Source organism: Microtus ochrogaster, chromosome X (genome assembly GCF_000317375.1).
Source record: "Microtus ochrogaster isolate Prairie Vole_2 chromosome X, MicOch1.0, whole genome shotgun sequence".
NCBI lineage: Eukaryota > Metazoa > Chordata > Mammalia > Rodentia > Cricetidae > Microtus > Microtus ochrogaster.
In genome coordinates, this window is record NC_022026.1 from 52,362,620 (window position 1) to 52,374,942 (window position 12,323).

Consider the following 12,323-nt stretch of genomic DNA (forward strand, 5'->3'; position numbering starts at 1 on the left):
CCGACCTTTGGTGTCAGTCTGGTAGAATGACTGCTTCTGGACCAGATGGCACGTGGCTTAACGGGAGATGCTTCAGCCTGTTTCCTGCTATTAATTGTGCATGTTGATACTCCCTCATTGTGCAATATGTAGCTCTTCATTGTCACTTTCATTTAAATTTTTTTCTTTTGTTTTAGGAGGCAGTCACATTCTTTCAGCCATCCATAAATCCAAGCAATTTCAAAAGGCTCATCTCTTTAAATCTCCAATCCTAAACCTTTTCCTATCCAATCACTGTCCCAGCCAGTCAGATACTGAATCTTCCTTTTGACAGCTGAATGCTTGCTCTTGCAACTTTTAGGAGCAATAGGATTGAAGTATGGAGTCACTGTGCCTTAATGGAGGTGGCTGAATGGAAACCCATTTAATTTTTTTTTTTTTTGTTTAAAGACACCAAATAAAGATCAATCGTAAAGGCAGCTTTTCAAGTATAGCAAGGCAGCTTCTTAAATCCAGGGATAAATTTAAGGTCAATGCCTTTAATCTTATCAACAGTTTCATCAAATAATAATTACTAAGGGGTTTGAGGTCAGATTTCTGCACTATAAACAAGCAAATGCCAGAGATCTTCATTGTGCCCAGCGAGGACATTTCCTGGGGGTGGGATTTCTGAAGTCGGATCTGCTATCCCCTATCTGTAGCAAAGCTATTTCCATTAACAAGTTAGAATAAAGTTGTAGCTCATTTGGTAGAGTGCTCATTAGCCTGTACTAGACATTGGGTCCTAGTTCCAACAACGCATAAGCCAGGGATGCTAATGATGCAGTTTAGAATTCTAACACTTGCGACAGAGAGATCAGGAGTTTAAGATCTTACAGATTTTGAGGCCAGCCCTGATGTTACAGGACCATGTATCCAAGACTAAAACAAAGTCTCTCAAGGTTCATAGACTATCATGGAGCAGTGGTGGCAGAAAGAATGCGGAAACCGAGGAAGGGCTGGAATGACATGGAACACTGTCTCCTGAACATGGCGTTGCCATTGCACTCTTGAAATGTAAGTAACTGTGATGACCTGCAGGAGTCGTGCACAAGACTGAGCCCTTCAACATTTCATCATGGATCAGGGAGGGGCTCCTAAGGCTCTGGCCTCCTTGATAATTTATAGACAGTTAATGTTGCTAGGGAGTGGAGGGAAAGAAAGACTCACTCACTCTTTCTTAAGGGTCTAAGGCAGTCAATGGTAGCTGAGGTGGGGAGAGACGGTTTCTTTAGTGGTGTAGACACTGGTAAATTGTCATGTACCTATAATAACCCCCCACTCATCTTTCTGTAAGCAACCTTGATTAAGTTAGTTGGGACACACACACACACAAGATAAGAATGTAATAGAGAGACACAGATAATAATGTAATAGGTAGGGATGTTGGGAAGTGGAAGGGAATCAGTGCTGGTAGAAGAGTGAAAGAGATGAGAGAAACCTAAGGAGGAATCGGGAGATGGCTCCTTGGATCATAATTTAGTGCTTGCCATGGAAGCATGAAGATCGATCAGAATTCAGATCTCTCAAACCATGTAAATTCTGAGTAGGCAAGGTGACTTCCGGTAATCAAGTACTTGGGAGGAAGAAGTAAGATGGTTTGGGAGGGAGCAAGCTTGCTAGCTGGACTAACTAGCTCTAGGTTCAGTGACAAACCCCATCTCAATATACTACAGTGGTAAATAATTAAGGTGCACCTGCTGTCTGTCAACTTCAAGCTTTCACATATACAGAGCCAAACATGTAACTATACCTGCACATGTGTGAAAACACATTTAGCACATATAAAAAGAGAGGACATTAGGGTGAATATGATATGTGTGTGTGTGTGTGTGTGTGTGTGTGAAATGCTATAGTGAAATCCATTTTTATATATAATTTATATTTGCTAATAAAAGCCTCATGTATAATATCCTTACAAAATAATTTGAAATAGACAGACTCTATTTTTCCTTATTTTCTGTTTTTGGATTGCTTTGTTTTGTTTGTTTTGCAAGAAGTAAAAACATAAAGTTGGGGTAGGTAGAGAAGGGGTGACCTGGAAGGAGTTGGGGGAGGGGAAAGAATATGATCAAAACATAATGTATGAAAATTAACAATAAAATATTCCAAACTTATAGAAGTTGAGAACAGAATAGTGATTACCAGAGGACAGGGAGAGAAGGAAAAAGGAAGCTCTTGCCTCATGGTTATAAAGTCACAGCCAGAAAGTAGGACTATGTTCTGGAATTCTATTACACAGAAATTAGACTTAATAATAAATACTGTGCGTTATAATTCAAGATACAAAAGAATTAGATGATAGAAGAGTTTCATTATTAGGAAATTACAAACGTTTGAGCGATGAGCAACTTGAGTGATAAGTAACTTGAGTTGATCAATACACATATGGACTGAAACAACACAGTGTCCCATGATAATCTGTTAAAATATAGCTTTTATAAGTCAGAAAAATTCTAAGTGACCCAAACATTCAGCACTTTTTGAGAGGTGTGGTTTGAGAGTAAAATGTGTCTTTGTCAGTGTGGGGGTACGTTAGGTGTGTTGCTGGCATCTTGAGATGTACCCATAGGGATTGCTTGGCTTGTGAGATGGAGATGCCACCAGTGGGCTAATGAAACTCAAAGAGCAAGTGACATTGCTTGGAGACTAAAATGGTTCGAGAAGTGGGGAAGGCTATCAAGAAGTGGCATTGTTTAATTAAACTTAAATCAGCCACCATGTGCCAACAAGTCCTTGAAAAGAGAACAATAATTAAGAGTAAGTTAAAATTAAAAGATCAATTTCAGAAAAAAAACCCTTTATGATCCTGGGGAATATAACTGTGGAGCGCTTTACAGGTTATACAATAAAGTAAAATAAAAGAAGTCACAAAAATCCATTTATCGTTTTGGATGCAGTAATATTTTCAGGGGGCATTGTGGCCTTGCTTTCACAGCAGTACTTGGACATTGATGAACACTGATATCTTGCTTTCTGTATGTTGTGTTTTTACCATTAGTGTAGCCCAGAATCAATTTAGTATGCCAGAGCCAGAATAAAGGAAACCGATCACTTCAACAATGTAATTGAGTACTGAAACCAATATAATTCTTTGTCACCATGTAAAACAATAATGGGACTGGGAATACTTTTCTGTTTCTGTGTTAACCAATTGTGAGGATAAATTTACCCACTTGTTTCAGGAAATACCTTTTCCTGAAAATAAAGCTCAAGCCAATTAGGAGTTTATTTAACAAGACTAGCATTTCTTATTGCAATTCGTGCCAATATTTTCACCTCCTTTTGCTCACCGATCAAGAAATGTCATGTCATAAAATCTCCATGCTCCAAATTCGATGGCAGCCTCATCAAGACATGGTCTAAGATCACCCATCCCAGTATATAATATCTTATCTTGCTCTTCTCCCTCTGAGACAATATTTAAACTCTATGAAGGTTCACTCCTATCTCTGGAAATCTGTTTGCTCTGATTGATCAATGAGTTGGCAGCTTCCTTTCTCCCTCTCCCCTCCTGCCCTTCTTTCTTCCTCCTCTCCTTCCTTCCTTTCCTGGGAAACATGATAGATGACAGACAAGAAGGTAAATTAGTGTATTCGGGAGATATGCTCTTATGTATAGAGACACCAGGAGCCAGAACAACATGATGTGTTACAATTTTTGAGAGTCAGTTTTTACTTGCAGGCAAGGAAGGCTTAAAGCCATGGCATAAATGATTCTAATTTAGTTTTTATTTATTTTGTGTGTAAGTGGAGCCACATGTGGACATCAGATGAAAACCAGCAGGAGTAATTTACTCCCCTTCCTCCAGATTGGCTCTGGGGATCAAACTCAGGTTGCTAGGCTTGGTGATAAGTGCCTTTACCCAGTTGGTGTAGGAGGGTCTTCTATGTGTTACTTTCATTGGTTAAGTAAGGAGACTGCCTTGGCCTAGATGATAGGGCGAACTCAGGAAGGCAGGTAAGACAGAACAGAATTCTGGGAGGAAGAAAGCAGAGGCAGGCAGAGAGCCGCCCGCCATGAAGCTGCCAGGTCAGACATGCTGAATCTTTCCTGGTAAGCCACGAGCTTGTGGTGACATACAGATCATTATAAATGGGTTAAAACAAGATGTGAGAGTTAGCCAATAAGAGGTTAGAGATAATGGCCAGGCAGCAATTTAATTAATACAGATTTTCATGTGATTATTTCGGGCATAAGCTAGCCGGGTGGGATGGGACAAGGGGCCCGTGCTCCTAATACAACACCTAGTGAGCCATCTTGTTACCCCTAACTATTCTTTTTTTTCATTTTGAATAGATTTTTCATACAGTATATTCTGACTACAATTTCCCTTCCCCCGACACCCTAACTGTTCTTTAAACAAGAACAGCAAATACCTAGTTCTTACTCACTAATTTTTAGGTGATTAGTGCAATTCTCTCTTTCTGCAGATAGAGGTGATTTAAAATTCATTGTATTACGAAATCATAAACCTTAAAGATATATATGTATTTTTGTTTTACATACTATATGTACATACACAAATAGACACATAATGCTATCTCATTCCTGTGAAAGATTTAAGGCCATTTACACATCTGCGATAGTGCAAGAATAAGTCACTCTGAGAAAGTGACATTCTGCAGAGCTTTCAGGGAACTTCTTCACAGTTCCACATCCGTCCTTTTCTGCAGCTAATGACTGATTTCCCCTTTTAGCACTGAAGAGAAGGCTTAGTAAATTATAACTTCCACGTTCTCTGCCCTGACTTCTTCCTACAGTTGTGGGTCAGGGCAGGCAAGAAGAGTTGAAACTCTATTAGAGGGTAAAGCCACAACACTGGAGGGACCTGATTTTCCTTCTGTGTCCTGGGAGCATGCAGTTTAGCACACGCGCACCGCTAGCTATAGCACTGACTCCATAATGGCTGCCATGTGTTCACACTTCTGGACTGTTGTGTGGCTTAGAAATTTACAAATTGTTCAAAAACTTCTTTCTAAGATCAGTAGAAAACAACACCACCAAAACTCCAAGAAGTATGAATGAGATGCCTACTTGTAACAAGTATAATGAAAGATGACATGTCTACAAAGAACAATAAACCCCTGGGGAGAAATGAACTCCTGGATACCTTTGGGAAGAGTGTAAGACAAAGATCAAAGTTTGGGAAAGGGATGGCTTACTAGTTCATTTCTGTGTTAATAATGTGTTGATTACTCATTAAACTCTTAGGTGTGTAATTCTGTATAAACATGGTTTTTGCTGCAGTGCTACTCAAAGGAAGAACATGGAGATAAGGTATAACTGGGCTGTAGCAATCCTGTGCTGAGAATTGAGCACCCATGGGGTTCTATCTTTATTGGTGGACCGGGTTAGTGACGCAAGAAAGCATGCTCATCTGTAAGAGTCTTAAGGCTCATGTCAGTGATGATAGGATTTCGAACTGAAGAGCAGATGGGAAAGGAAAACTTCATAGAGTCAACGTTTTAATTAATCACATTTTGATTGTTTGGGGGAAGGAAAGACATATCTTGACACAGCTATAAAAGCACATCTATCTTAAAATAATTTTACACTTTGACTTATGGATGTCTTTTAAGGTCTATGCTGTAGTATGAATGGTTCAGTTGGACAGAGCTCTATTTGAACAACTTGGTTCCACTGTTGCAGAACATTGATTCACAGGTGTTCTTCTGGGGTAAAATTTTTAAAGGAATAAATGTACATTGTTCCATCTTCAAAAGTACCATTTTCCTTATTAAATTGTCTCTTTTATTAATACAAGGTAATAAAAGATCTTTAATAAGTCTAGCCAAACATTTCTACAAAGCTGTTGCTTCACAAAAAAATTCACATATTACTGTATTTTAAAAGGGGAATACATTTTATTAATTCACATTAAAGATGTTATTTGAATATAGTAGTAAAAATGCCAATTTTGTATGAATTTTAAGCATAATAATATGCTGGTTTTCTTCAGACTGTATTTTACCTATAATTGCCCAAAGTACAATAAGATCCTAGGAGTTAAAATCTACTAGAATGTAGTGGAAGGTGGACAGCTAAATGGTAAAGAATTATCTCACATGTTAGGAACCAAATTTTTGAGCTATAATAAGTATATAATGCATTTCCCTTTGATGCCTTTTCATTTTTAGTCAGTTCCAGAAACACTGAAATATGTGGAGTTCTTGTACTATGATAGACTTGTGTTTGTAATATTAAAGGGAATTACTAAGTCACTTGGAAAGATATGCCCAGAGTAATTGATTCTGTATGCTTCAGGCTTGTGGAAATGCTTTACATGTTGGTTGATGCCTTTTAACAGAAGGGCTGAAGTCATATAACAGAACTCATTTATTACTTTTAAGTAACATTTTTTCTATAGTACTGTTAAATGGTAACATTTTGATAAAGTGTGTCCTGCTCTGCTCATTGTCTTAAGCTAAATATTTAGGGCTAAAAAGATTTTGTTATAATTTTTCCTTTTACAGTACAGTTTGATCCTGTGCTTATGTGTTTTTTTTTTAAACTGGGGTCTAGAGTGCAATCTGAATGTCATGGAAGAATTTGTATAATATATTAATGAGGGCACAGTTATACAGTCACAGATTTATACTTGATTGTGCTCTATTATATGATAAAGCATTTTCTTCTAGTGTGGAATTAAGAAATGTTCTTTCCTCTTTGTTTTATTGATGAATTAATCTAACCTTGAAGCATTTAGCATGAAGTTAACATAAGGGTCACCAGATGACTTTTTATTAAGGGAGAGAAAACGTACTGCCTAAACCATGACTTTCTCTGGTTTAGAAAGTACCTTTGAAATAATCTTTTGAGTCATAGGGGGCTTATTTTTATAAAACTGAGATGAACAGTTATACTTTATGCAGATTAACATGCAATAATTAATTCTCTTGGGATACTAAGTACTTAATAAATCCTTAAGGAATTATGCCTTCTACTGAATGGTTTATAATATAAATATGAAAATTAAGATATTGATATAATTTGCTAGTTCCCAGTATATACATTTAGAATATATTTCTGTTTGTACAGAATGAACTGATTGCTAATTTGTCACTCTATTGTCAGGTTTAGCCAAATTAAATTCTAGTCTTGGCTCATAGATGCAAACATGTCTTTGAGCTTGGGACTCGAGTTAGAAGAAAATATAAATGACCATTTTAACCTTGACCTGTCTGTTATTTTAGACAGCTTGAAATAATTAATAGACTTTAAGTAATTGATTTTCCACATCTAGTCATTTAAGTTTCCACTGTTAATGCAATATTTCCAGTGAGAAAGCCCTGCTATCAGAAAAATGGAGTGTGGTAGTATAAGGTGCTGGTGGTAAATGCTTCTATCATACTACCATTACTTATTAGACTGATGACACCTGATATCTTCCTTTGGCTCTGTTTAGAAGACAGTACTATTATATAATAATGATGTTCTTTATTTCATGTAATAAGAAGGTAGGCAAATTCCCTTTCTTACTCATCGCCTATTCACCATTTTTAGATTTATTCATTTATTTATGTGCAAGTGTGCATATGTCAATGCCATAGTGTGCATACAGAGGTTAGAGAACAACTTGGAGGTATTCTTTCTGTTCCTCCACCATGTGGGTCACAGGGATCAAACTCAGATGATCAGACTTGGTAGCAAGTGTCTTTACCTCCTGAGATATCTCACTACCCCTACTTATTGGATGTTGTATGAAACCACTTAGGTGATGGGTTGGACAAAAAAAAATAACCATTATGGTGAAATTTCTTGTGTTCAAATAAAGATCACTCAAAATGTCTGATATTCTCTTTGGTTTAATTAATGCATAACACCTGAGAAAGCAGATCATTTGAGTATACTGTAGGAGACAGACATTTATTTAAATTAAATTCATTTATTTATATCCCCGATTACAGTTTTCCCTCCCTCCTCTCCTCCCATTCCTTCCCCGACCTAACTCTTTATCTGTTTCTGTTCTGAAAGAGACAGGCCTTCCATGCATAGCAGCAAAACATGGCATATCGAGTTGTGGTAGGACTAAACACCTCACGTTGTATTCAGGAGGGGCAAGGCAACCTGCTATGAAGAAAAGGTTCCCAAAAGCCAGCCAAAGTATTATGGACAGTTCCTGCTTTCACTGCTAGGAGTCCCACAGTAGACTAAGCTACACAACTGTCCCATATATGTAGATGTCAGTTCTATGAAGGCTCCCTGGTGGTCAGGTCAGTTTCTGCGAGCCCCTATGAGTTCAGGTTAGTTGTTTCTGTGGGTTTTCTTGTTATGTCTTTGACCCCCCTGGATCCTACAGTCCTTCCTCTCTCTTTTCCTCAGAATTCCCTGAGGTCTACCTAATGTTTTAACTGTAGGTCTCCATCTGTTTCCATCAGTTGCTAGATGACACCTCTCTGATAACAATTGAGGTAGGCACCGATCTATGAGATTACAGTTAGGCATCATTATGTTGACGTTTTTTTCATTCATGTTTGGTTATATCCTAAGTTTCTGGGCCATCCAGCCCCCAGAGTGAGACCCATGCCTCCAGAGTGAGCCCACCCCTCCAGGCAGTGTCAGGGGTGGCTTCACTCCGGAGGCATGGGTCTCGGTCATTGGTTGACCACTCCCACAATCTCAGTACCACCATTACCCCAGCATATCCCATAGGCAGGACAGACTATGGAGCTGGTTTGGTGTCCCAATCCCTCAATTGGAAGTCTTTTCTGGTCATAGGAGATGGCCAGTTCAGTCAATGTCTCTGCTATTACTAGGAGTCTTGGCTGGGGTCATCCTTGCAGATTCCTGGTAGTTTCTCTTGCATCAGGTTTCTACCTGATCCCCAAATGCTCCCCTTTCCAGTCATCTCTTTCGGTACTCTCCCCCCTCCAACCACCTGCCAAGTCAATCCTTCAAGTTCCCATCCCCATCACCCCCAGTCCACTCACAATATCTCTTCTATTTATTTTTTTCAGGAAGATCCCAAACAGTCCCCCCTCGATCCCTCCTTGTTACCTAGCCAATCTTGGTCTATGGATTGTAGTATGGTTATCCTGCTCTGTACAGCTAATATCCACTTACAGAGTGAGTATATACCATTTTTGTCTTTCTGGGTCTGGGTTATCTCACTCAGGATTATTTTTCCAGTTCCTTCCATTTGCCTGCAAATTTCATGATGTCATTGATTTTAACAGCTAAGTAATACTCTATTATGTAAATGTGTTTCTTTATCCATTCTTCAGTTGAGGGGCATCTAAGTTGTTTCCAGGTTCTGGCTATTATGAATGATGCTTCTGTGAACATAATTGAGCAGGCGTCCTTGTGGTATGGGTCTGCATCCTTTGGGTATATGCCCAAGGTATTGCTGGGTCTTGAGGTAGATTGATTGATTCCAGATTTTCTGAGAAACTGCCATATTGGTTTCCAAAGAGGCTGTACAAGTTTACACTCCCACCAACAGTAGAAGTGTTTTCCTCTTGTTTCACATCCTCTCCAGCATAAACTGTCACTTGTGATTTTGACCTTAGCCATTCTGGCAGGTGTAAGATGGAATCTGAAAGTCATTTTGATTTGTATGTCATGTGTTTTTTAATTCAGTTTGTGAATATTTTATTGAATATTTTTACATCAATGTTCATGAGAGAAATTGGTCTGTAATTCTCTATTTTGTTGAGTCTTTGTGTATTTTGGGTATCAGGGTGACTGTGGCCTCATAAATAGAATTTGGCAATGTTCCTTCTGCTTCTATTTTGTGGAAAAATGTGAGGATTATTGGTATTAGCTCTTCTTTGAAGATCTAATAGAATTCTGTGCTAAAACTTTCTGGCCCTGGGCTTTATTCAGTTGGGAAACTTTTAATGACTACTTCTTCTTCTCTAGTGGTTATTGGTCTCTTTAAATTGTTTATCTGCTCTTGATTCATTTTTAGTATGTGGTATATATCAAGAAATTTGTTCATTTCTTTTAGATTTTCCAGTTTTTTGGAGTATAGGATTTTGAAGTATGACATAATGATTCCTAATGATTTCCTCAGTGTCTGTTTTTATGTCCCCACATCTTTTCTGATTTGTTAAGTTGGATATTCTCTCCCTGCCTTTTGGTTAGTTTGGATAATGTCTTGTCTATCTTATTGATTTTCTCAAAGAACAAACTGTTTTATGAGTTCTTTGAAATGTTCTCTTTGTTTCTATTTTATTGATTTTGGTCCTCAGTTTGAATATTTTCTGTCATCTACTCCTCTTGAGTATGTTTGCTTCTTTTTGTTTTAGAACTTGCAGGTATGCTGTTAAGATGCTTGTGTGAGGTTCTCCAAATTCTTTCTGTAGGCACTGAGTGCTATGGATTTTCCTCATTAGCACTGCTTTCATTCTGTCCCGTAAGATTTGGCATGCTGTGTATTTATTTTTCCTGAATTCTAGTAAGTCTTTAACTTCTTTCGTTATTTCTTCTTTGATCCAGTGGTAATTCAGTTGAGAGCTGTTAAGTTTCTATGAGTTTGTAGAGTTTTTGTAGATTCTGTTGAATTCCATCTTTAATCCTTGGTGATATGATATGATATGATATGATATGATATGATATGATATAGGGGGTTATTTCAATTTTTTTTGTATTTGTTGAGAAGGTTCTATGAGGTGTTGAGAAGAAGGTATATTCTTTTGTATCTGATTGAAATTTCCTACAGCTATGTTAGGTTCATTTGAGTTATAATGCCTATTAATTCTATTATTTCTCTGTTTAGTTTTTGTGTGGACATCCTGTCCATAGGTGATAGTGGCATATTGAAGTCTCCCACAATCTATATGTAAGGTTTGATGTGTGATTTAAGCCTTAGTATTGTTTCTTTTATAAATGTGGGTGCTCTTGCATTTGGAGCAAAGATGTTTAGAATTAAGGTATCATCTTGGTGGACTTTTCCTTTGATGAGTATGAAATGTCTTTTCCCATCTCTTTTGATTAATTTTGGTTTGAAGTCTATTTTGTTAAAAATTAATATAGCTACACCAGCTTGATTCTTAGATCCATTTGATTGGAATTTTCAAACCCTTTACTCTGAGGTAATATGTATCTTTGATATTGATGTGTATTTCTTATATGCGGCAGAAGGATGGATCCTGTTTGCATTTCCATTCTGTTAGCCTGTGAAATTTTATTGGCAAATTAAGTCCACTGACATTGAGAGATATTAATGACCAGTGATTGTTATGGAATATTATTTTAACTGTTTAAAGGTGTATTACATTTTTATGCTGCATTTCTTAACGATGTAAGGGTGTGTATTTAATTATGTAAAGCTGTGTTGCATTTGTTTTACCTTTTCTGCCTAAGCCACCTGATTGGTCTAATAAAGAGCTGAATGCCAACAGCTGTCAGAGAAAGGATAAATGAGGCTGGCAGGCAGAGAGTAAGTAGGAGGAGAAATCTAGCTCAAGAGAGAACAATGAGAGAAGAGAAGAAGTGGGAGAGATTGAGGGAGAAAAAGAGGAAAAAGTCCAGGGCCAGCCAGGCAGCTGCCAGCCAGCAGACACAAAATAGGACATACAGAAAGAAAAAAAAGCCCTGAGGCAAAATGTAGTTGAAGAAGAACAGGTTAAGTTATAAGAGCTGCCAAGAAACAAGCATAAGATAAGGCTGAGTATTCATAACTATTATTAAATCATAGTATCATGATTTGGGAGCTGGTTGGTGGTTCCAAAAGGAAAAGCCTGGTACAAGGGATTGCTAATTGCTTTATGTATTTATTTATTTATTTATTTAGTTGCTGTTGTTGGTGGTTTTTGTCTTAAGGTTGATGTGAAGAGACCATGACCACTGCATCTCTTATAAAGGAACATTTAATTGGCGTGGCTCACTTAGCATTTCAGTGGTTTAGTCCGTTATCATCATGGTGAGGAGCATGGCAGCATGCAGGCATATATGGTGCTAGAGAAGTAGCTGAGAGTCCTATATCTTGCAGACAGTGGGAAGTTGACTGAGACACTGGATGGTATCCTGAGCATAGGAAACCTCAAAGCCCACCCCCATAGTGACACACTTCCTCTAACAACAACATACCCACTTGAAAAAAGCCACACCTTATGGAGGAGGGTCATCTGTCTATGTGTCTCTTTCATTGGTTAATTGTAGTAATTGGAGGGGCGGGGCTGTGTCCCCAGCACCACGGCTGCCTGTCTAGCTTATGCCCCGAAATAATTACATGGACACTGTATTCATTTAATCACTGCTTGACCATTTCTATCTAGCCTCTTCTAGGCTAACTCTCGCACCTGGACTAGCCCATCTCTAATAATCTGCTGTAGCCCACAAGGTGGCTTACCAGGGAG